This window comes from Microcebus murinus, chromosome 4, assembly GCF_040939455.1.
Source record: "Microcebus murinus isolate Inina chromosome 4, M.murinus_Inina_mat1.0, whole genome shotgun sequence".
NCBI lineage: Eukaryota > Metazoa > Chordata > Mammalia > Primates > Cheirogaleidae > Microcebus > Microcebus murinus.
Window position 1 is genome coordinate 39,798,695 of NC_134107.1, and position 19,421 is coordinate 39,818,115.

Genomic DNA, 19,421 nt, shown 5'->3' on the forward strand with positions numbered 1-19,421 from the left:
ATTATATCATATATATATGATATAATGTGTATTTTCCCTAGAATAGATGTATGTTCCAAATAAAAACATCACACTATGCTAATGAGTATTTTTTTGTTAAAATACAGATCCTTCAAATGTAAGCAGAAAAGTTTCCAATTCCCCTTTCACCAGAAAAATTGATTTGTATCACTCAACACTATTTTCTTGATTTTACTTATCTACATGACATTGTAAGAAGTCTATCTTAGGAGAACACAAAGTCGGTGTTGAGATAATGGCAATTGAACTTGTTTGGAAAATATTCTACATTCAATAGATTATACTGCAACTGCCATGTGGACTATATGAATAATATACTTTATGTTTAAAAATAGAGAGCTCATATTCAGTATTTGTTCATATTCAGTAATTTGTGATGTATTTTTTATATATTTATCCAAAATAATCAGTATATGCTATGTCTATAAATTATAAGAATTTACAGAAAAACCAAGAATGTACTCTATTCCCAACTCTTAATTCTTTAGATGGTATATTATTGAAGATTTTCCAAGCAATTTATTTTTTCTCCTTTTAGTCCTGTCTTAGTTCAATTATTCATACATATGAAAGTGTAAGCAGGCTTGGCAAGGAGGAAAGATGAAGCTCATGTTGCTTCATTTCACTATTTTTCTAGTAGCATTTCAGTATTTACTAGGATAAGACAATTAAAGGGCTGTGGTGTGTTTAGGGAACTATTTAGAAATTGGATAAATCAAATTATCCCTGTCACACATCATCAGGTTATACTGAGGGGCACCTTCTCTGATTCTAAGAGCTTAGTTAATAATGAATATTGATTTCTCATAATCCCTAGACAGTATGACAGCTTACTCAATACATGTTGGACTTATTGCTCTTCAATATTCTATATTTCCTAATATTCAGACTTAGTGCAAAGAGTTAGTATAAGTGAATTAAAAATGTCATCAATGTTGATCCCAGAGTTTTAAAATTCTTTTTTTCCATATTATATTAATGTTTCAAAATGAAGTATGAGCAGTCAGCTGATATCTTAAACAATGGTGCTGTTATTAGAGGGATTAATTTATTATATTTAGGCAATACCCAATGAGCTCCTACTATATGTACTATGGAGGGTACTAATAATATAAATGCAAAAATAAGACACATCTCCTACATATAAAAAGCTAATCTTCAAGCAGAGCCAGCCTTGGAATCTACCCTAAGTACAGTATAATGAAGAATTGCATGGAACTGTGTGAACACATTGAGAAGCAGCTCAATGTATGCCACATCCATATTGCCTGATTTGCTGAGAATAGTTTCAAAAGTCATTCCACCTTGCCTTATGGGAAATAGAAACTAAAAATACAACATCATTTGATTCAAAAAAACAAAGTATATCTTTTAACAAAACAACTAAGAAAACTTGAAAACTGAAGCATAAGCAAGCCTAAAGTGTAAGCTCTGTGAGGTGAGGAATCACAATTGTTTTATTTACCCATGTACACATAGTACTTGGCATATTGTTTGGCACATAGTAGGTTCTGATGTAATATTTTATGTGAGAGAGATAATTAATGAATAAAACATACTGAAATTTTCTTGTGTATGTGGTGGTCCACTAGTCTACAACATTTTTATTATATTAATAACTATAGCTGCCCTTCATGTAAAACCTACTATGTCTCAGAATCTTAAACATACTAATTATACATAACATTCTTAAGTGCTTATTATATGCCATGTGTTTTAAAAATGTATTATTTCCTTATAGCATTATATGAGGAAAGAACAACATCACATTTTAAGATATTGAGGCCTACTAAGGTTAAATAGTCGCCAAACATCAGATATATAGTAAGGATCAGAACAGGGATGTAAACTCATGTCTGATTTTGAGACCCATTATCTTTCTGCTAAACCAAAGTTCTTTCACATGGGGAAATAACTTAGTTATTTTTACTTGTATGTTATCTTAGCACCCTATAAATGTAAAGACTCATCATCACCTATGTCTTGATAAGCTCATTGACAATGCTTAATAGATTACAAGTCAGAAGTGGAAATACCTCTTTTCTTAGCTAGATGACATAGCACTTAATCCAAAGACTAAGAATGGCATGATTGCACAGTGGGCTGAACACTGGGGGTAACACTATATCTTACTTTGTAGAAAATAACCTTTCAAGAGCAAATGTATTTGCATAAATATATGAACTCTCTTACAAATAAATTCATTTCTCAATTATTGGGTTTAAATTAACAAATTACATAAGTGCTATACATTTTAAGGGAATTTAAAGTCATGAATTTAAGCCAATATTGTTCTTTTTTGGATACATTTCAAAACTTATATATGTGTGTGTGTGTGTGTGTGTGTGTGTTTGTGCACGCATGTATGTATGGGTGTATATGTGTGTGTGTGTATATATGTGTGTGTGTCTGTGTATAAATAAAACAAGAATCAAGTCAAGAAAACAAAAGTGCTATTGAGAAGACCTGAAGAAAGAGAGGGAGTCAGAATTGCTAAGGGCAAGAAATTTGTCATTCCATATAAAGGAATAATGTATGCTGCCTTACATGAGAAAGTCCCAAAGGTTAATGGTTTGGGAGAGCTTCTTAGTATTTTCCCATAGGAGCAATTGTAGAAAAGTGGCTAGCTTCCTAGACCAGCCTAAAAAAGCTCAAATGAACCATTACAAAATGATAAATAATGTATATACATAACAATGAATTCAGAATTTGAAAGATGAATGCCTACTACTTAAAATTTCTGAATTTCTCTTTAATTCCATTCTCTAAAATAAACAATCACACCGGAGAAAGCTTAACTGGACCTTATAGTCAGGAGTTTAAGGGCTGGAGAGAGGGGAAGAGAGATGAAATGAGAAAAGGGGCAGGGAATGAACATAAGGAGGAAAATAAATAGGGGAGAGGGAAGGTACTATTTTGAATCAAGCAATGGATATTTACTTCTCAACTGTCCCAAGGGACATATAATTCAATAATGAAAATAATCAAAATAAAGTTTGGAAAACAATGTTTGGAGAGGGCTTGCCCATGGACAATTGAAAGCCAATAAGTAGACATACATTTTGCGTCCACATACATATACACAGTCAAATATAATTTTGTTCACTAAAATAAAAGCAATAGAGAGAATGTAAATGCCACTTCACACATCTTAAATCATTAAAAAGTAAATTTTGCTTCTGTCATTTTTCTACATGTAATTGGGTTTTATATTTAAAAGGAGAATTAGATGCACCAAAATTGTGTATAAATATGAACATAACCTACAGGAAAGCAAGCAAGGAAAAATGTGTTGCCTGATGAAAAGAGGCAACCCAAAGTTTTTTTAAGAGATGATTTTCAGGGGTAAACTTCAGTTGCTTTTATAAAATCCACTTTTCACGGAGCAGCCAGAAAAAAGAAGTAAACTTAATCTGAGGAAATTGTGAGCTACAGTATTTTAAGAACTTAGAAAATCTTGTTACCCTACCTTACCTCATAAACCATGTTTATTGCTATTGCTATAGTTGCTGCTGCTTTTGATGTTGTGCTGACTGTTGTCCCCTCCTTTATGGAGATCCTACACTGAATGATGAAAATGTTCTAAAATTATAGTGATGATTGCCAAGTTCTGTGAAAAAACTAAAAACCAGTGGATTGTACATTTTAAATGGGTAAATTATATGGTATGTGAATTATATCTCAATAAAGCTACTTAAAAAAAAGAAAAAGTGATTTTAAAAAAAGCCTGGTCACTTGTCTTTAGGAAGATCAAAAAGGGCAGAATTGGTGATTGCAATCCATTCTGCAATCAAGGTACATAGCAAAATAGCTACCGTAAGAAAAGGGATTCATGCTAAATTCCTGAGTCTAGTTAAGGTGGAAGAAAGTGGTAAATACAAACAAGTCTGGACCCAATCTAGGACCTTAAAACCAAAAGGTGAGAGGAAAATAATGAGAAAGCAGGTTTCAGGAAAAAGATATTGGTCAGCAGTGTAAAAAGACAATTAATGATTCTAGCGCCAAGGAGATAGTCTGAGGAAGAAATTATCCAACAATATGCCTAGTGCATAGTTATTGTAAAATAGTTATTTTCACTTAAGTAAAAAATGAATTTATAACATTAGTCTATCTACAAAGTATCTTAAAGTTAAGGGTGCTCAGCAGTGTCACATACATCAGAATTCAACTAAGAACCAGAGGCATCCAATGAATATAGCAGTTAGGAGTTTCATGGTGATGTTAATAAATAAGACTGTTTTCAAAACCAATCTAGCAATGGAAGGTGAATTAAAGTGGATTGAAGAGTGAATGTATAACAAGCACCACAAATACTCACCAGCAAATTGGTATTAATTGAACAGCACCTAAGTGATCACATAGATACTACAGTAATAGGGTATTGAGCAGGGGGGAGAGGGGAGGGGGGCGGGTATATACATACATAATGAGTGAGATGTGCACCATCTGGGGGATGGCCATGCTGGAGACTCAGACTTGTGGGGGTAGGGGGGGAAATGGGCATTTATTGAAACCTTAAAATCTGTACCCCCATAATATGCTGAAATAAAAAAAAAAGAGTGAAAAAAAATACAGTTGCATGAAGGAAAATAGAGCTCTCAAGAGCTTGACTTAGAAGTGAACAAACTATATGTAAACATAAGTTAATGGGAAAGTTTGCTTATTCTAAGCCCAACAAATTCTTGTTTGCTGAGGCAAAACTTCTACTCAAGTCTTAGGTCACTTTGGAAGTTATTGAAAATTTATCAGTAGGGGTATGTGGTGAAATTAGCCCCCCTCCAAGCCTAAATGTGGAAAAATAAAACCCATTTGTTTATGGAAAACATAAAACATGAATATGTTCACATGATGAGAGAAAAGTGTTATTAGAAAGAGTGGAATTAAAGATTTAGAAGAAATAAAGTCTATTTTCACAAATAAGATGTTGGCAAAGGCAAAATGTGTGATTCCAAAAAAAGGCTGCTTTGTTCAGATTATCCATCAGGAGACATGACCAAAGTTGGATAGAAGCTCATTTGACGTCTAAAACTGCTTTGGGATTCACGGAGAGAAGAGTTGGGGGATTTCCATGGAAACAGAGGAGAAAAGATGGCCCCTTAGGCCATCTGGCAGGGTTTCTACAAGATTAAGTTAATCATTTTCCCAGGAACAAAGATTCAGACCAGTGATCTACAAATAAGAACATGCAGAACAGGAGAAAATAAAAGATAGAATCTTACCATTTTAAAAGTGCGATAGTTTTTTTATATATTTGTTATTATGATGGCTGTAAATTAATTTTTCCATGTTATTTTCTAAGCACATTATATATTATATAATATATTCAGAATTGTATTTAGAGAACAAATTAAATAAATAAATCTGTGAATTAGAGTAAGAAAATTCTGGATTTAAATCACAATTCTATAATTCTGTAAGTTGCTAATTATTTGATCTTGGGCAACTCATTTAGTGAGCTACATCTAGCAGTACCTATGGCCATTTAGAGGTTTGAATGAAAATGCCTATGTTAAATGCACAGAGTAGTTGTATAATAAATATTATTTATTTTCCTTAAAGATAGACATTAATAAATTTATTTTGTTTTTATACAAAATAATAATAGTAAACTGTAGTAAGTAAAGTTAATTATGATTTAAACTCATTTATCATAAATATTACCATTTTTTGGTTGGGTGGCCTAATTTCACTACACAGTCTTACTAGTAAATTTATAACTTCCAAAGTGACCCATGTCTTGAATAGAAGTTTTGCCTCAGTAAACAAGAATATATTGGCCTCATTATATAGCTCAGAATATATAATAATATAACTTCCTTCTGGCATTACGTGAGTACAGGAGTATATGCAATACTTGTCCAAAACTGAATTAAACAACATTTAATATATGACACATCTTTGAATTATAAGTGTTTCACATTATATTTTGCTGAAGAACCCATTTCCTTACAGCATACTATATCGTTCTATTAAGTATTAATAATTTTGTGCATACAAAAGTGAATATGTATATGTGTGAGTGTGGGTATATGTGTGCATGTGTGTGTTTCTGATAACTAAAAGGAGGAGAAAATCTTGTCTTCTATTTTTTGAAAGCTGAATTGAAGCATTCTTTACTCATTTACACTTTTGATCATTTTAATTCCAGTGATGTCTTATAATTATTAATGACATTAGTGATATTAAAGATTTTTAATAGTCTCTAGGATTTGCAAACAAATTTTTAACAAGATGAATCTAATGTTCAAGAAATGTGGCATTCTGATCTGTAACAAACAAACCCCCAAACCAAAAATAACCAAATCAAACCAAAACCAAAACAAAACTTCTTCTCTTGTGTACTCATTGAAATTTTCCTACAATAAAAACAGCATCCATGAAGCTCAATTAGACCCCTTGTTCTAAATTTCCTTTGAAAAAAGAATCTTAAATGAAAGACAAAGAACAATTTAATAAGTGACTTAAGAACCTTTGTAAGAGAAAGTTCATGGATTGAGAATGTGTACATATGCATGTATTCAAAATCTAACAATAAATTCTGATATTAAGTTTTAACAAAATTGGAGAAATAATTTTTATTTAATTCATAAGTAGTGTGAGTACTAGGATATTACTATTTGCCAAATACTATGTTCTTTTCACATTATTTTTATACTCAACAACTCTTTGATTTGAGGTACTACCCACATTTTAAACATGAAAATGAATGGTTTAATTGGCAAGGTAGCTTATTTAAGATCAAGACTCAAAATAAGGAGGATTTCAAATAAAATTTTATATTTAAATAATCATTTCCCATTGCTCTTTGGACAAAATGATTTTCTGTTACCAAGCCTTTTTATTAAACAATAGCATTTATTATGTCTTTAGCTCTGGATTATCAATAAATCAATTGAATATTTCATTTTCTTAGGAGGGATTATTAGATAAATTTTAGAGATTAAAAATTTTCTGAAGTAGAAGAGCAAGGTGTTATGATTCTAAGACATGGTTCTATCTGATTAGTTTTTAAGACAAAATATCTGTTCTAAATTCACTAATAATACTTTTTATTTAATTATTTCAATAGATTTAGATGATACAGGTGTTTTTGTTACATGGATGAATCGTATTGTGCTGAAGTCATGCCTTTCAGTGTACCCATCACCAGAATAATGTACATTGTACATGATCTGTAGATTTTTATCATTCACCCACTCCCACTTTCTCTCCTTAGTTTTCAAAGTCCACACCACTTTATGACCACATTTACCCCTCATATAGCTTCCACTTACAAATGAGAACATGTGGTGTTTGTTTTTCCATTCCTGAGATACTTCTGTTAAGACAATGGTCTCCAGTTTCATCAAGTTGCTGCAAAAGACATTATTTCATTCATTTTTATGATTGAGTAGTACTCCATGGTGGTGATGAGAAGTGTGTGTGTGTGTGTGTGTGTGTGTGTGCATTTTCTTTATCTACTCATCAGTTGATGGGTACTTAGTTTGATTCCATATGTTGATTCCATATCTTTGCAATTGTGAATTGTGTTGTGATAAACATTTAGGTTTATTTTGACAAAATGACTTCTTTTCCTTTAAGTAGATACCCATTAGTGGGATTGCTGAATTGAATGGTAGGTCTACTTTTAATTATTTGAGGAATATCTATAATACTGTTTCCTATAGAGGTTGTACTAGTTTACATTCCCACCAACAGTGTATAAGTGTTCCCTTCTCACTGCATCTGTGCCAACACCTATTGTTTTTTGATTTTTTAGCAATGGCCATTGTGAAAGGGGTAAGCTGTTATCTTATTGTGGTTTTAATTTACATTTTCCTGATGATTAGTTATGTTGAACATTTTTTCATATTTTTGGGGCCATTTGTCTATCTTCTTAAAAATGTTCATTTCTTTTGCCCACTTTTTGATGGGGTTATTTATTTTCTCTTATTGATTTGTTTGAGTTCTTTGTAGATGCTGATATTAACCCTTTGTAGGATATATAGTTTGTAAATATTTGCTCCCATTCTATAATTGTCTAAATTGTCTATTTATTCTGTTGATTATTTCCTTTGCTGTGCAGAAATTTTTTAGTTTAATTAAGTCCCATTTATTTATTTTTGTGGTTGATCTATTTGCTTTTGGAGTCTTAGTCATAAATTCTTTGTCTAGGGTTATGTCCATAAGAGTTTTTTCCTACATTTTCTTCTAGTATTTTTATGGGTTTAGGCCTTACCTTTAGGTCTTTAATTTATCTTAATTCTTGTTTGTGGTGAGAGGTATAGATCCAGTTTCATTCTTCTGCATGTGGCTATCCAGTTTTCCTAACACTATTTATTGAATAGGGCATTATTTCCTCAGTGTATGTTTTTGTCTGCTTTTTTGAAAATAGCTATATGGTTTGATTATAGCTATATGGTTTTATTTCTGGGTTCTCTATTCTGTTCCATTTGTCTGTGTCTCTACCTTTATATCAATTCCATGCTGTTTTGGTTACTATAGCCTTGTAATATAATTTGAAGTCAGGTAATGAGATGCTTCCAGATTTGTTCTTTTTGCTTAGGAATGCTTTAGCTATTTTATTTTATTTTTTTTTAGTTTATTCCATATGAAGTTTAGCATTATGTTTTTTATATCTGTGTGAGATGACATTGGTATTTTGATGGATTTTTGTTGAATCTGTAAATCATTAGTGACAGTATGAACATTTTAACAATATTAATTCTTTCAATCCATGAGCATGACATGTTTTTCCATTTGTTTGTGTTATCTCCAATTTCTTTCATCAGTGTTTTGTAGCTCTCCTTGTAGAGAGAGATCTTTCACCTACTTGGTTAAGTGCATCCCATGGTATTTTACTTTGTTTGCAGCTATTCTAAATGGTCTTGAGTTCTTGATTTGACTCTCAGCTTAACTATTATTGGTATATAGAAATGCTAATTTATGTATATTAATTTTGTAATGTGAGACTTAACTGAATTTATTTATCAATTCATGGAATCTTCAGGTGAAGTGGAGTCTTTAGGGTTTTCTAGATATAAGATCATGTTATCAGGAAACAGGGATAACTTGACTTTGTATTTCCTGATTTGGATGCCCTTTATTTCTTTCTTTTACCTGATTACTCTGGCTAGGACTTCCAGTACCATGGTGAATAGAAATGGTGGCAGTGGGCATCCTTGTCTTGTTCCGGTTCTTAGTGGAATTCCTTTCCACTTTTCCCCGTTCAGTATGATTCTGGTTGTGAGTTAGTCATATCTGGGCTTTATTATTTTGATGTATGTTCCCTTTGTGTCTAATTCATGGAGGGTTTTTATTATGGAGGGTGCTTGATTTTATTGAATGCTTTTTCTGTATCTATTGAGATGATTATAGGGTTTTTTGTTTTTAATTGTATTTATGTAGTGAGTCACATTTATTGATCTGTGTATATTGAACCATCTTTGCAACCCTGAAATGAAACCCGCTTGACCACAGAAAGATCTTGAAGAAATCCCTTGCCTATTTAACTTTGGTGCAACTTTTAATTTTCACAAATCACAATATTAAATGTAATTATCTTTGTATGGCAAAATTTGGATGACCTTTTAAGTATAAGTATTAGTATTGTTTGGTTATTTTAAATCATTTTTCTGTTTTCTGATTTTTCCAAATCATCTAATACTTTATTTAGTATGTATCCAGTAGATAGGCATTTAGTAATTTATACCAAATGACTTTTTCTACTCTACTTCTCATATGCTTATTTGGCTAGGTATAGAAATTTAAGTCCCAAATGAATTTTCCTTAGAACTTTGAATATGTTGTATTTTTGCTTTCTGGTGTCCAGTATTGTCACTTTTGCGGATAAATTCAATCTGATTTTGTTGTTGTTATTGTTGCTACTAAAGCTTTTTTTATCCTGAGAATTTTGGATTTATTTTTATAGTTTTGAAATTTTGTACAATATGACTACAGATAAAATTGTTCCCATAATACCTTACATACTAGGCAATCAGCCTTTTAAAACTTTGATGTCTTTCTACATTTTGCACATTTAAAAATGTTTTTATTTCTTTGATTATTTTATTTCTTCAATTCTCCTCTGGAAAATTTTTATAACTTCTCTCCTCTGATGACTTTTTTCTTGGGGTAATATTTAGATTGAGTTTTCTACATTATTAATTTATTCTGAAACTGAGATCCTTGTGTTATTCAGCTCAAACCTCAGTATTTTTTTTTTTATAGGTGATTTTTTTATCTGATACAGAGGTTGGGAAACAGAACAAAACTGATTACATAACTTACAAGTTAGAAAAATATGGTTATACTAATGGAAAATGAACAAGTTAATTCGAAAAAGAAATACAAATGGTCGCTTAACATTTGAAAAACAGATTAGCTTCCCTGGTAGAGCAAAGAAAATGCCAATTAAATTTAACTATTAAACACCATTTTCAATACATCAAATTGACAAAAATTAAAAGCCTGGTGCCACCCTGAGGCTGATGCACTGTTATCATGAGTGAGGTGAAGTAGATGCCTAGAGATGGTAAATGAATAAAATGCTAAAACCTCTCTAGAAAACAATTTGAAAGTAAACATCAATAGCTTTAAAAATATCCAAATACTTTGATCCAGTAATTCTGCTTCATTCTAAGGAAATCATCAGAAATACACTCAGAGATGTCTATACAAGCATGTTTGACCAGTTATTGTATCACTTAGGACTGCATTTGGCAGACAGAAACCTGACAAGAGGCTTAAATAAGCATAGTGTTTATTCTTCTCATGTCTCAAGAAGCGCAGAGATCAGCAGTCCAAGGCTGGTATAGCAGGTCAAGGCATGCCATCAAGGATCCAAGCTCCCTGAGTCTTTCCACTTAAACCACCCAAAGTAAGTGGCTGCCTTCCTTATGCCTAAAAATGGCTCTGGTCCTCAGGTTTCATGTCTACACTCCAAGCAGAAGGAAGACTTCATGCTTGCCAAGTCTATCCTCTTGCATCAAAAAACTCAGCAGCTTTATTAAGCAGAATTCCAATTGCTAACTCTTAACTGGCCAGAGCTGAGTCTCATGGCCACCCTTAGCAGGGTCTGGGGAGGTATTTTTAACTAGACACATTATCATCTCCCCCACCCAAAGTGGGGTTCTCCTAATGAGGAAGATACAACAGGGGATCTATTTAATTATAAAATTCTCTGCAGCTAAGAATGTCAGGTTTTCAAAATTTACTGACCTGAAAAATGCTCACAATGTAATGTCAAGTGAGAAGCAGGACAGAGAACATATACAATTGTATTTATACAATTTTGTTTATGCAAACAAAATGTATTTTGCTTAAAAATATATAATTTACATACACACTCACACATAAAAAATAACAAAATGGTAATAGTAGTTAACTTTTACCAAGTTGGCATTTCAAGTCAGAGAGGTATTGATGGACAGATGTAGTTTATTTTATTAAACTTTTTCCTGTATTTTCTAAATCTTCTATAATGAACTCCTTATAATAGGAAAAAATGTTATTTTAAAAAACACCCCATATATTTTCCAGGGAGACTATGTCCAAAATGTTTACACTTACTCATTTTCATCTTCATTGCCAAAAGAAAGAAGGCTACTGTTTTTGATTTGTTTTTGTGAGTTCTTTTTAACTGAGTCCCAATTTATTTCATCTTCACTTGTCTTTTTCTTTTTTGAGCTTGCTGTTAAACCTGAATATTTTTCATCTGAGGGATGCTTGACTGGTTTTCGATACATGATTCTTCCATCAGCTGGAGCTGGTTCTTCCTCTGCTTTGGCAGCCTTTATTTCTGCTTTAATTTTCATGACTTCTTCTGCTGACAGATCTCCTTTCTGAACCACCACCACTTGGGGCTGTTCATCTTTGTCACTATAATCACCATCTTCATCTGGGAGCTGAGGCTGGATTCTCTTAGTCTCTATGGTGGGTCCTTCCCTGTAGCCGACCCGCTACTGGAAGCGGGCCAGAAACGCCAGCTCAGCCGGCCTCACCTACGACACCTGGTTCCGCTTGCTCCTCCAAACCTCAGTATTTTAATAGAAATTATATTACTCTGAATTGCCTCCAACTGACCTCTCTCATGAAAAAATTTTTATTTTATAGATGTAAATTCTTTTCTTTCTAAGGCTATGAGTGGTATTCTAAAGGTTCATATGTACCTTTGAACTTTTTATTTTATATATTTGTTTTTTAAGGTTGTTTCTGCTTTTGTTATTGGTGCTTCTCATGCACATGTTTTACACAAGTTTCTGGTGATCATTGATTCTGTGCCTATCTTTTTAATTGAGGATGCCTATGTGCTTATCTATGAATATTGTTTGAATTTACCACAATCTGTATTTTGTTATTGTGGAAAAAGTTCTAAAATTACTATGTGAGTTTGAAATATGTAAAAGGAGCTGCCCACTAGTTTAATTTCTTTCATTATTTGTGATATATTCTCTCTCTCTCACTCTCTTGCTTGCTCTCCCCCCTCCCCTTTGTTGATGGCTTTTTAAAAAGTAGCTCTAAGCCTCCCTTCACTTTTTTGTGTATGACTTATAACAATAAAAAAGAAAAAAAACTTTACTAATCTATTTTTAAAGGTTTCCCCAGATTTTTTATTTTGAAGTATTTTAAAATAATCAAAAAGTTGAACAATGTTTATAAGAAACTCATGAAAGCCCTTCATCTATTATCTAAAATTGTTAATAATTTACCTCATTTGGAAAAGCATCTTTTTTTTTCATGAGCTCCATTATTGAGATGTGTAAGTACAGAGTCCTAGGAGATTGTGAACCAAAGTCGCATCAGCACAAGATTAAAGGCTGCTGCTGTTCTGTGTACATTTGATGAGCTTTCAACAAAAAAGAAAATTGAGCCATAATCTCAGACTTAATGTACTGAAAATTACAGCTGTGCTAACAAGGAGACAAGAATGGAGAATAGAGGTATGTGCTGACTTAGCAGCCCCAGCTGTGCTAGGTGACATCTGATCCAAGCATCTGTCTGCAGCCCATTGAGCAGGCTCTACAGAAACCCTAAAAAAGATGCAGATTGTTTCAAAAAAGCAGCAGGTGTTGAGTGAGATTTGAAGGTGCAACAATGCTCATGAGGTTTCATTTAACTTCGCAGGCCCACCTTTGCAGCATTTTCCCCCTCATTGGCAATCTCATTTGACAATGAGGCTGAATAGCTCAAGCTGAAATTTTCCTGGAATTCAGCAATCAAGATTGCCTACAGATTGTGGTGATTGCTGGAGGAGAAAGGCAACTAGGAACATTGCATTTTTAGTATAACACAGCATCATGTTCTTCCTGGTAGGTAATTCAAAAGTCTAAGAAGAATGAAGTCAGAATTAATTAATTAATTAGTTAATTAATTAATTCGGGCCTTTTAAAAAATGAAATCAATTTTTAATGTTTTATACATATTCAAATATGAGTTGATGATTAAAATCTGTGCTGTCTCAGAGATTCATATTTTCCCTCCTTATGGGTTATAAATTCAATGCTTTAATTAAAATATAGGAGTGGAAAAAATGAAGTATGTGTAAGAAAAATAATAGGAGTGTAATCCATGAACAAACATTATTATTATTATAGTATAAAAGTGTATACTACATACTGCTATAACATTGTAGAGTATAAAAATTGTAGGAACATATTTAGATTTCTGATAAAATTCTCTAAAGATATCTCATAGTCATATCAATTTCAATTCAGGTCATTTAAATAGTACAATTTCATGTCTCCCATCATAAGCTTAAATAAAATAAACTCCTTTTTTGAAAATGTAGTAAAAATAATAAAGTTTGGAAACATAACTCAAATATTTTAGTTGTATCAAACAGCATGGTAAAGTATTACTAACTAGACTATTTGCCTTGCTTAATTGATAGTTTTTGGCTAACAGGATTACAGTAAAGACTCTTTCAGTTACATTTGAGATAATTCATACAGAACATTAGTGAACATTCTTACTTAAACAGTACATTCCAGAGCAATGGTTCTTAATCCAGGATCTTTGGATAAAAATTGGGAGATCAATGAATTTGGATAAAAATGTTGTATCTTGATTTCACTAACTTCCAATGGACATTTAATATTCATACTTCCTACCATTATGGATACAGCAAACCCTACAATTGCATTAGCAGTAGTTGTGATTCAGTCTCCAAGAAAAATTTTCATATAAAATATGATCATTTCAGAAGATACCTCAAAATATCCCTTACATATGTCATAACTTTGAAACAGTAGTTATTATTATAACTATTGCTGTTGCTAAATCTTATCATTTAAAATATTTGATAAGTTTATCTTAATATCTTTAATATTATATATTATATTTATTCAATAATATTCTGAGAAGCATCCATATGCTTCATGAAACCAACAAAGTGGTCCATAGCACAATTTTGAGATTTCCAGTTTCACTCCGAAACATTCCTCTTCCTCTCATACTCCACATTTGATAACAATTTGACCTGTCTTTTCTACCTTCAGAATATGCCTCAAATCCAACTACTTTTAATCACTCCCACTACTATTCTATTCAAGTCACATACTTACTGATATTACTGCAGTAGCCATCTCACTAATCTTCTTGCTTCCATTTTTTTTTATCTTTCATTGATTCAATAAATATTTATTCAGCATCTGCTAAGTGTAGAACTGTATCTGAACTGGGAGTGATTGTGGCCCTCTACTTGCTAGGATCATCTGACAACATCTGTGGACATTTTTGCTTACCAAAAGTGAGGAGGTGCTAAGAGTATGAACTATAAGCCAGAGATGCTGCTAAATACCCTACTATGCATAGGACATCCCTCTACAACAAAAATTTACCTGGTCAAAATGTCAATAGTGCCTACATTGGGAAAACCTGCTTTATATAATTTCTCCATACATTGATCATAGTAATATTCTTTAAAAGTAGTCAAGGTAAATACACATCCACCCTTTAATAAATTCTTCCCAGATATTCCTATGACATTAAGAAGAAAATCCAATACTCCTTATTGTGTCTGACAAAGTCTTGTGTTACCTGACCCCTGACTGTGTCAGTGAATTTCTCCCCTCATTCTAACCCAGCTACACTAGCCTTCTTCCTGGTCTTAAGGGACCTAACTAAAATAGCAGCTCAGGATGACCTAGTGGACCTAGGAAGACGTTCTCCAGATAGAATTTATGTCAGTTTCTTAGAACTCTTTGAATCCAAGATCATCTTAATCCAATTTCAGAGACTAAGACTATTTGAAGTTAAGCTGAAGTGTCTGACAAGGTCCAGCTCATCAGCCTTGCTTCTAGATTGTAACCTTTTGGAGGCCCAACCCAAAGTAAGGATGGTTCATCAAGCTTTCCTTACTGGGATAGCATGGCTCAACACGGCTGCAAAAAGCCTGGCTCAATCTTTTAAGCCTCTCTCAGCCATCCTCTCTCTAAATTAATATACCAAGCAAAATTAAACTCTGCCTTAACTCTTCAGGATTGATAGTAAAGGGAAAAGCCTGAACTAGGGGGGAAAAACAAATATAAAGCTAATATTAAAATCTAAATATTCTCTGAAAAAAGAGACATGAATAGTGATCATGGTAATAAGAATGAGTACAAATGTTTTTGAACAAAACACTGACTTTTTATATGTAAATAAAAGAGACTATTGAATGAAAAAGCACTGCAAGTAATTAGATTTAAAAGACTTAGAATGAAATATGGTGGAAACACAGATATGGTATTTTTTCAAGTAAAATTGGTTTGACCTGTTCATTTAGTAATTAATTAAATCAATGCATGTGTGTGTGTGTGTGTGTGTGTGTGTGTGTGTGTGTGTCTATAATACCTGATATCTGCCAGGTGTTGATCAATGTAGATTACAATTATGATTAAAAGAAGTTACTGGACTTCAAGTATGCAAATACTGTTGAGAAAGGCAGGAAAGTTAATGGGAAATTAAAATGCAGTATGTCAAGTGGTACAATAAAGATGGATATGGAATATCACAGAGGAGGGACAACTTTCTCAGGAGAAAACAAAACTGAAGAATGAGTTGAAGTTAACTTAGAGTTAGTGGGTTGAGAATAATATTGGTGGTTGGTAAGAAGGAGGTGTTTTAACTCTAGGGAGCAGGAAATATTAGTGAGATCATGGTTTGTTTAGGTAAGTACAAGTCACTTAGAATACATAGAGCTATGGTGATACAAAAAAGCAGATTAAACATCATGCTTGGACTTTATTTTGATGATGGTGGAAGAATTTCTTTTGAAATATGTGATTTCCTAACTAAAGGTAGACAAATAATTGTCCTTCGAAGGTAAGATATCCCTTAAGCAATAGTATGTCTCTGTTATTAATGTGTTTATCATTCTCATTTTGACATAAACTACTCAACTTGAAGTCTGAATGGCAACTTTTAAATAATTAAAACATGTCCTTATATATTTGCTTTTATGACTTGGCAAAATGAGTGTGGGCTTTTGAATTCAACAAACGCTTTCTAAAAGTTCATTTTTGTGTTTTTCCTATATTGTGGATGTGAACAAACTTAGTCTTCCAGACTGGGGCATAATTTCTGACTAGACTATCTTACTAGTGATTATAGCATACAGAGAGCCTGTATATGAAATCGAGGATGCCTGACAAGTAAGAGACATTCCTAAGGTATAAATTCAAATTTAACCTCTGAGACTTCTAAGAAAACAGTTGAAAAAAAATCTAAAAAGTCATAAGGAAAAATTATTTAAAAGAGCCAACATTAGTCACTAAATTTCAAACAGAATCTTGACATTGCAGACTACATATATGTTTCCTCTTGTATTTCCTACATGGCATGCAAACTTAGCAAGAGATCATTTATCTTTGCACTTACATTCTTATGATCTGCTTTTGAAAGTGTAATATTTTACCTGGTACTTTATCAATTTTTATGCTATTATCTTTTATAATGCTCTCTGAAGTTCCTCCAATCTAAGAAGATTATAATTTCTAGGCCCTAAATGTTCAACAAAAATTTGCAATCAATCACTTTCAATCCATTTCCAGATAACAATCTAAAATAGTCTCTGCCTCTAATTATTCCAGAATCTATGAAAGGAAAAAACTATATTACTGATATCATTATTTCAAAACCTACAAAGACTGCCATTTCCCAAGTTCCTAGTCAGGTGCTCCAGATAACTGTAAGCAAGTAAAATTAAAATTCTAACCCCCTGAATATATTTAATTCAACATCATTGCTTTTCTTTATGATTAAGGTCTTTCTTGACGAAACTGAACTAAAAGATTTAATTATAGTACTGTGTAGACTGAAAAGTACAAGATAAAAGTACAAGTTAAAAACTAAAGATACCCCAAAACTTAAAAAATATCCTTTCCATAATTTATTGCTACTGCTTTTAACAATGAAGCCAGTTCAAATAAATTCAAACGCATAATTTATTTTTATTTTTTCAGGATATTAGCTTTTAACTTTTATATATAATTAGGACATATAGGACTTTTTATTGTTTCTCTTTTATTAAATTACATGTAAAAAGGAAGACTATATTTAGTCTGAGGTCATAGAATTTCCTACAATTGAACAGAAATCTTTGTTACATCTTTATTTTTTTATGTAAAAGAATTAGAAATTTTATAAAATTCCGGCTGCTCATAACATCTGAAAATAAAATAATATGAGATTAGGTACCAAAAAATACAAAACTAGCTTTATAATTATGATAAATATTATATGTAAGAGTTCATGAAAACTGAAATGTTTATAACCTAGTTGGTAAGAATGAAGCTTGGCTTAATATTTCTGAAGAACCACTGGCAATATATATTAAAAGATGAAAAATTGAGTATATTATTTTACTCCATGATTTCTAAGAATTTATCTTAATAAAATATTAATTTATTTTGATATAATAGCTATAAAGATATTGAACACAGAAAATATTTACAATAATGAAATTGGGAAATTATTTAAATAAAGCATTATATTCACAAAATGGAAGATGATTTACTAGCCACTGAAATTGAGATTGAAAATGGACATAGTTCCCCAGAAAAGATTAAAAACCCTGGACAGATATAAGGTAGTCATCAGAAACAAAACAAAAACATAAAAGGAAGGATAAGAGGTAAAGTTTAAGAATCTTGTTAACATTCTGAATTCCTGAAGGAGGAATTATCATATTTCTGAAGAGACAGGGCATAGAATAGTCCAGGTGGCCCAACTCCTTAAGCACAGGAAATACCACTTTGAGCTATACAGGGTAATTTTGAGCTATACAGGGGCTATCTGGAAAGTATCCAGCCATTGTTAATGTATGTTGGAAAAGGCTGGGAGGGCAGTCTTTTGCCTGTGATTAAAGTGACCTATAGAAAATGTACTTGCCCTAGGAATATGTGCCCATGAATATTAGTGAAGGTCACTACCAAAATAGTGCAGGAATTGAAAATATTTATAGCCAAAATATACAGGTGACTTTTGTAAAAAATCCAACCTTCAAGACTTTCATTCTTTAAGAACAAATTATACCTCAGTTATGGAAAGTTTAGGGGTAAAAAGAAGATGGCTGGAGAGCCACATTGGGAGCCAGTCCAGAAGCCATTGAAAATTGAAAATTTAATCCTCATATAGAGGCTTTTAAGCCAAAGTCATTGCATGCTACCAATCTAGTTATGAAAGACCTATCGAGCTGGACCTATGAAATGTTCCAAGGAACTGTGGTTGAGTCAAGGTTTATGTATAGGATAATGCTCAAGCCAAAATTCTCTCCAAGGGGATAGATAAGAAATATTCCTGGTATAGGTACTCAAATTGCCCCAACACAGAAATTCAGGAGTTTGGAAAAGATAATACCTATTCAGCCGGGCTTTGTTATTTTCATGGAAGTAACTCTTTTGTAGAATCAAACTGTCCATCAACTCATGTCACACTCTTATGGGAGAAGTTAAGGCACCAGGGTGGGAAATGCATTTGTTTGCTGTGTGTAAAGATTTACTAGGAACAGATATGGCAAGATGTTAAATTAAGTTTGTGCTTTATACATTTTTCTTCCCCTAATTTTAAAAAGAAAGACAGGTTTTATCCTCTACTGACTTAGGGAAATTTCAATTGTAGCCCAGAGAATGTGCTTATAAGTTTTTGGTCTATGTAAATGCCCTTTGGGTCCTTATAGAAGTATCATAAACAAATGAAAATTAAATCATCTTTGTCTGGAGAAAAGGAGTGTTAGACTCAGGGAATAAATTACATTTCTTGTTTACCCAAATTTGTGGACCAGGAGATTTCAGACACATACACAGTGTGTTTCTTTTATTCTGAAAGACCTTCCATATTCAATCACCAACTGACTCTTACTTTCTGATGTTTTTTAGCTATGGTGCATTCTCTCATAAAGGCTCTGGAGTCCCATTTATAGATTAACTTCCAGAAGTGAT

General features: G+C 32.4%; 1 long non-coding RNA gene and 1 pseudogene across 1 annotated transcript in view; one reads left to right on the plus strand and one right to left on the minus strand.

The window, feature by feature from the left end:
- LOC105854901 (uncharacterized) overlaps window positions 1-19,421 on the plus strand; it is a 455,854-nt gene that overhangs the window by 224,468 nt on the left and 211,965 nt on the right. The gene's annotated exons all lie outside the window — the stretch shown is intronic.
- Window positions 11,498-19,421, minus strand: part of LOC105854896 (uncharacterized protein KIAA1143 pseudogene) — a 29,924-nt pseudogene continuing 22,000 nt past the window's right edge.